Source organism: Chrysoperla carnea (genome assembly GCF_905475395.1).
Source record: "Chrysoperla carnea chromosome X unlocalized genomic scaffold, inChrCarn1.1 SUPER_X_unloc_18, whole genome shotgun sequence".
NCBI lineage: Eukaryota > Metazoa > Arthropoda > Insecta > Neuroptera > Chrysopidae > Chrysoperla > Chrysoperla carnea.
The window spans coordinates 40,001-47,500 of NW_025408133.1; the positions used below are offsets into that span (position 1 = coordinate 40,001).

The window sequence follows — 7,500 nt, forward strand, 5'->3', positions numbered from 1 at the left end:
AGTTCACCATCTTTCGGGTCCCAGCGTGTACGCTCTAGGTGCGCCTCTATTATAATATAATCCGAAAACTAAATTATAATAATATAAGACGCCCTAGGAGTGCGATATTTAATACATAATATAAATATATCCTCCTTTTATCATTTATAAAAAAATATAAATAATATTTACTTTCATTGTGCCTTTGGGTTTCATAAAATTTATAAATATTTCGATGAAAAAATATTTTATTCCCAATGACTTGCGTACATGCTAGACTCCTTGGTCCGTTCCGTGTTTCAAGACGGGTCCTGAAAGTACCCAAAGCTATATCGTCGCTGACAGATAAATTTTTAATAAAAAAAAATGAGCCAGTTCATTATCATACACCTACTGACAGTTAAATAGTATCATATAACGGCATAAAATCCGTATATATAATATGTTTTAATAAAAAAACCTATTTATACTCGTGGTGGATCTGAACGCGTTAATAACGCGACTCAATATCAATTTATAATTAATACCATCAAACAATTAATCAAGAAACATAGGCGTTTAACATACACAAAATATTATCAAAAAATAATATTGTACATTAATCAACGCACCAATGCCTATAGATTAATATTTAATGGGTCGCAACGTCCTACAAGATGAGAAGTGCATACCTCGTTATCATACAATTAACAATATACAGCAGTGCATATATTTTTACTAAAAATAAATTCCTAATAAAAATTTTTGTCACATGCTAGTACAAATTGGTTGATTAACGATAAAAAGTAAATGAATCTCATCTTTCGACCTTTCGGGTTTCTCAGGTTTACCCCTGAACGGTTTTACGTACTCTTTAACTCTCTCTTCAAAGTTCTTTTCAACTTTCCCTCACGGTACTTGTTCGCTATCGGTCTCGTGGTAATATTTAGCCTTAGATGGAGTTTACCACCCACTTAGAGCTGCACTCTCAAGCAACCCGACTCTAAGGAAAGATTCACCTATCATCAATAATAATCACTACGGGCCTGGCACCCTCTATGGGTATATGGCCCCATTCAAGATGGACTTGGATGTATTATATAACAATAGGTTTATATTGAATCTTCCTAAACACTACATTCCCCAAGTGTCTGTTTATCAGCCACGGGGTTCAGTGCTGGGCTTATCCCTGTTCGCTCGCCGCTACTAAGGGAATCCTAGTTAGTTTCTTTTCCTCCGCTTAATAATATGCTTAAATTCAGCGGGTAATCTCACCTACTCTGAGGTCGTAAAAGTTTTTAGAAGTATTAAAACAAAAATTTTTTTTATATATTATGTTTTTGTTATATTTTATAAGTAAACAATTTTCTTAATTATTCATACTCAAATTTTTTTAATATTATTATATAATATTATTTTTATATTTATCTAAAGAGAAGAAAATAAAAAATAAATAATTATATATATTAATTTTTTTCGAGTATATTGAAAATTTTATTACAAATAAAATATTCCATAACAAAATATTAATATATAATATTTTTGTTTATTCTTCTTTATTTAATATTTTAAAAATATATTATTAATATCATTTATTATTAATATTATTATTAACATAAAGTTTTATAATATTATATATAAATGATAAAAAATAATATTGATATATTAATTTAAAAATGTCGACAAATAATAAAAAATATATAAATTTTAAATGCTATTAAAAACATTTTATATTTATTTTTTTCTTATATTTGGCGTAAAACATTCATATATAAATAATTTTACATTTCTTTTATAAAAATTTTATTTATCAATTTAATTAAATATGAAAAAATAAATTTTCTTTTTTAATTATTGATAAATTTCTTTTTCATAAAAAAAATTTTATGTAAAATAATCTTTTATTATATTAATATAATGTATACGACCCTCAGCCAGATGTGGTCCGGGAACAGTATCCAAGGACCGCAATGTGCGTTCGAAATGTCAATGTTCATGTGTCCTGCAGTTCACAAGTTGACGCGCAATTAGCTGCGTTCTTCATCGACCCACGAGCCAAGTGATCCACCGTCCAGGGTAATCTTTTTAAATTTTAAATGTAAGTATTATTATTAATAATAATCTTTATTTTTAATATAAAAAATAAAATTATTAATTTATATATCTTTATAAATTCTTTTAAAATAAAAAAATTTTTCTAGAATATAAATTATATATTTTATTTTAAATATATATATATATAAATTAAAGATATTATGGTATTAATAAATATATACATAACATTTTTGATATTTTTGTTAGTGCTAGCTAGATATAATAATTAATATTTGGTATATTTTATAGAAATGTATTTATTTTTTTTTTATAAATTATTTTCTACATAAAAATATATATAATATTAATATGGTACAAAACAAATGGGTTTGTTTTTTAACATAATAACTTTTAATAAAAAAAAAGAAATATCAAGACAAAACATAAAGAAATTTAAATTTGAAATAAATTTTATTCTTTAAAAAAATTTTATCTTGTGTTTTCTTTATTTTTATTATATAACATAGAAAAATAAAAATATAGATTATATCAATTATAATCTTATTTTATTTTTCTTAATAGAGATTATATACATATAAACAAATAATTTCAATATATTCTATTTTTAATTTCACTTTTTTATAAGAGAAATTATTTATAGATTTTATTAATAATTATTGTTTAATAATAATAATAATATTGAATATAAAAATATTTTATATGTAACAAATATATTATTAATATTTATATAATATTCTCTATATTATATGTATAGATATATTATGTGTATAAAAAAAGTTTGGCGTATTACTTTAATATGATATCATAACCAAAATAAATCTCTTTTAACACATAATTACTATTATATATTTTGAGAAAATTACATATTAATATGTTATTTTGTTAAAAAAAATATTTCTTATCAATAATATTTTTATTTTTTGGAATATTTAAAAACAATACAAAAAATATAAATAAATATATTTTATATATATCGTTAATGATCCTTCCGCAGGTTCACCTACGGAAACCTTGTTACGACTTTTACTTCCTCTAAATGATCAAGTTTGGTCATCTTCCCAGCAACATCGGCAATATCAGAAATATTGCCGCGTACCAGTCCGAAGACCTCACTAAATCATTCAATCGGTAGTAGCGACGGGCGGTGTGTACAAAGGGCAGGGACGTAATCAACGCGAGCTTATGACTCGCGCTTACTGGGAATTCCTCGTTCATGGGGAACAATTGCAAGCCCCAATCCCTAGCACGAAGGAGGTTCAGCGGGTTACCCGGACCTTTCGGCCTGGGAGGACACGCTGATTCCTTCAGTGTAGCGCGCGTGCGGCCCAGAACATCTAAGGGCATCACAGACCTGTTATTGCTCAATCTCGTGCGGCTAGAATGCCGCCTGTCCCTCTAAGAAGAATTATTTGTACGCCGGCAGTAAAAACCACATCAAAAAACTGCGTACCCATACACCATAACATATGCAACATAAAGCACAATATATACAAAATATAATCTTGATCGTTAAATCTCAAAAATACATGCATATATAAATACAATACATAACACACATGAAAATGAATGAAATGGGAAACAAACAGCCGATGGGCCTTGAGATGCCGGTAAAGTACGTCTATTTAGCAGGCTAGAGTCTCGTTCGTTATCGGAATTAACCAGACAAATCGCTCCACCAACTAAGAACGGCCATGCACCACCACCCACCGAATCAAGAAAGAGCTCTCAATCTGTCAATCCTTCCGGTGTCCGGGCCTGGTGAGGTTTCCCGTGTTGAGTCAAATTAAGCCGCAGGCTCCACTCCTGGTGGTGCCCTTCCGTCAATTCCTTTAAGTTTCAGCTTTGCAACCATACTTCCCCCGGAACCCAAAAGCTTTGGTTTCCCGGAAGCTGCCCGCCGAGTCATCGGAGGAACTTCGGCGGATCGCTAGCTGGCATCGTTTATGGTTAGAACTAGGGCGGTATCTGATCGCCTTCGAACCTCTAACTTTCGTTCTTGATCAATCAAAACATTTTTGGCAAATGCTTTCGCTTCTGTCCGTCTTGCGACGATCCAAGAATTTCACCTCTAACGTCGCAATACGAATGCCCCCATCTGTCCGTATTAATCATTACCTCGGAGTTCCGAAAACCAACAAAATAGAACCGAGGTCCTATTCCATTATTCCATGCACACAATATTCAGGCAAAATTTGAGCCTGCCTTAAGCACTCTAATTTGTTCAAAGTAAACGTACCGGCCCACCTCGACACTCAATTAAGAGCACCGCGACGGGATTGCAATTGGGGGCTGCCACCGCTCTTAACGGTTAAACACTTACGACAAATTACATAATAAAAATATATATAATGCATTAAATAAATAATAACACTAAAATATACTTTATACATAATCTGTACCACCCACCGGTAGGACGTCCCACATAACATGCTAGTTAAACAATGCGAGCATTGAACCAACAGTGTAGGACACAGATTCGACTACGAGCTTTTTAACCGCAACAACTTTAATATACGCTATTGGAGCTGGAATTACCGCGGCTGCTGGCACCAGACTTGCCCTCCAATGGATCCTCGTTAAAGGATTTAAAGTGTACTCATTCCGATTACGGGGCCTCGGATGAGTCCCGTATCGTTATTTTTCGTCACTACCTCCCCGTGCCGGGAGTGGGTAATTTGCGCGCCTGCTGCCTTCCTTGGATGTGGTAGCCGTTTCTCAGGCTCCCTCTCCGGAATCGAACCCTGATTCCCCGTTACCCGTTACAACCATGGTAGGCGCAGAACCTACCATCGACAGTTGATAAGGCAGACATTTGAAAGATGCGTCGCCGGTACGAGACCGTGCGATCAGCTTAAAGTTATTCAGAGTCACCAAATTAAACGATGCAAATTAAAATTTACACCGATTGGTTTTGATCTAATAAAAGCATTCCTTCCATCTCTGGTCGGAACTCTGTTTGCATGTATTAGCTCTAGAATTACCACAGTTATCCAAGTAAATGTGGGTACGATCTAAGGAACCATAACTGATATAATGAGCCTTTCGCGGTTTCACCTTAATTTGGCTTGTACTGAGACATGCATGGCTTAATCTTTGAGACAAGCATATGACTACTGGCAGGATCAACCAGGGAACTATTTGTATTTATAATATTAAATATATAATAATATACATGATATTTTTGTTTTCTTATTATAAGAAAAAAAATTTTCATACAATAATTATTAATATATAATAATATTATTACAATTTCATTTTAAATATCAGATGGTCTCACCCATTACTGATATAAATTTTTTTTTTTTTATATCTCTATTGTTTTAAAATTAATAGAAAAAACATATGAGATATATATATTATTATTAATTTTTTTTTTTTTCAAATATATATTTTATTATGTCATTTATATAATTTTTTTGCTTTTACAAAAAGAAATATATAACATGTTATTCATAATAAATATTATTGAATAAAAAAAAAAAAAAATAATTATGATTTTTGTCAGACCATCACCAAATGGGTCTTAAAATATTTCAAACATTTTCTCATACTCGTCGCTAGATTGAAAGCGTCATTTATTTTTTAATTTTATTTAAAAAGTTAATTTTAAATAAAAAACGTTATAATAACACTTAATATTCTCGCTTGGTATGAGGTGAGTCAATGTAATATTATTTATAAAAATAATTTTTATATAAATATTGTGTGCTCATATGGGAGTGTAAAGTTTAAAACTTATAACCCATGAACTTGCTTTGACAAAAAAATTTATATGTTATTCTATTTATAATCAATAATTTAATAAAAAAAAATTTTTTTTTAAATATTGATATAAAAAGATATACATATAGAGGTTTTTTTACAAAATTCTCATTAATTTTTTTACAAAAATAATAATACAATATTTAATATCAAAATAATCCAAACTGATTACCATCCAGACTATTATCAATATATATAAGATTGTATTATTATTCATTTCAATACATATTTATTAAAACTGAGATAAAATTTCATATATTAATAAATATGCATGTGTAAAAAAAAAAATTTTTATATAATAATTGAAAATGTTTTTGCTATTATTTTGTATACATACATTAAATAATTGATAACAATTTAATACAATGTACACCTAAAAAATAATAACAGCATATACATATTCGAAACATTACTAGCAAAAAAACCAAAATACAATATTAAATATCAAAATAAACCAAACTGATTACCATCCAGAATATTTTGAGTATATATATATATAATTTTGTATATTTTGCGTTCATGTTAATAAAATATATAAATGATACATATTTGAAAAGTGTTATTCTTCTTTCTGTTTTTTCGTAATATCATGGTGTCCATAGACATGCAAAAGCGTCATACCAAGCCATATACATACCTACACCACCTTTGTTGAATGATACACGAACAGTATGAAAATTAAACAACATATTCAATATCATTTTATATTATACTAAAATAAATGTTATTCTATTAAGAAAGTGTATATTTTTAAATTTGGCATTCATTACATAGTCAAAATACAATAATAATATAGATGATACATATACGATAATTGTTATTTTTCTTTCTGTTTTTTCGTGATATCATGGTGTCCATAGAATTGCAACGACGTCATACCAAGCCATATACAACTCTACACCACCTTTGTTGAATGATACACTTAGAGTATGAAAAATAAACAAATTATACTATATCATACTATATCATATATGTAAGACTGTTGAACATAATACCACAAAATACACTATTTCATATAGATATACATTCATTCTTGTCAACATAAAAGTACGTTATAAATGATACATATACAATAAGTTTTATTCCTCTTTCTGTTATTCCGTAATATCATAGTGTCCATAGAATTGCAACGACGTCATACCAAGCCATATACAACTCTACACCACCTTTGTTGAATGATACACGGACAGTATGAAAAATAAACAACCTATTCTATACCATACTATATCATACTAAAACATGAAACAAATGTTATTCTATTAAAAAGTGTATTATTTTATTATATTTAGTATTCATTACACAGTCAACATACATAAATGATACATATACGATAAGTGTTATTCCTCTATCTGTGCATCCGTAATATCATAGTGTCCATAGAATTGCAACAACGTCATACCAAGCCATATACAACTCTACACCACCTTTGTTGAATGATACACGGACAGTATGAAAAATAAACAACTTATACTATACCATACTATATCATATGTGTGAGACTGCTGAACGTAATACCACTAATACACTGTTATACATAGATATACATTCATCTCATTAACTTACACGCACTATCCATCATATATATTAAAGACATTACACCCGGTGCTTCAAACTCAAAATATGATAATGTTTAAAATGGCTTTAAACATCATAAACTTTACAGAATAATCAAAATTTAAAGAAAAAAATTTTAAAAAAAAAATTTTTTTCAGCTAAAAATTTTTA

The 7,500-nt window shown here is 29.2% G+C and overlaps 3 non-coding genes across 3 annotated transcripts in view; all 3 read right to left on the bottom strand.

Moving 5' to 3' along the window:
* Positions 1-1,247, bottom strand: part of LOC123304029 — a 4,582-nt gene extending 3,335 nt beyond the window's left edge. The window contains exon 1 of the ribosomal RNA XR_006536088.1: positions 1-1,247. This exon is cut by the window's left edge and continues 3,335 nt beyond it. This is a non-coding gene — a ribosomal RNA (large subunit ribosomal RNA).
* A 635-nt stretch (positions 1,248-1,882) lies between these two features.
* On the bottom strand, positions 1,883-2,037 carry LOC123304032. Its single transcript, XR_006536091.1, has one exon. It is a non-coding gene; the product is annotated as a 5.8S ribosomal RNA (ribosomal RNA).
* Positions 2,038-2,990: 953 nt separating this feature from the next.
* LOC123304021 lies at positions 2,991-5,146 on the bottom strand. The gene has a single exon (XR_006536081.1). It is a non-coding gene; the product is annotated as a small subunit ribosomal RNA (ribosomal RNA).
* Positions 5,147-7,500: the final 2,354 nt, after the last annotated feature.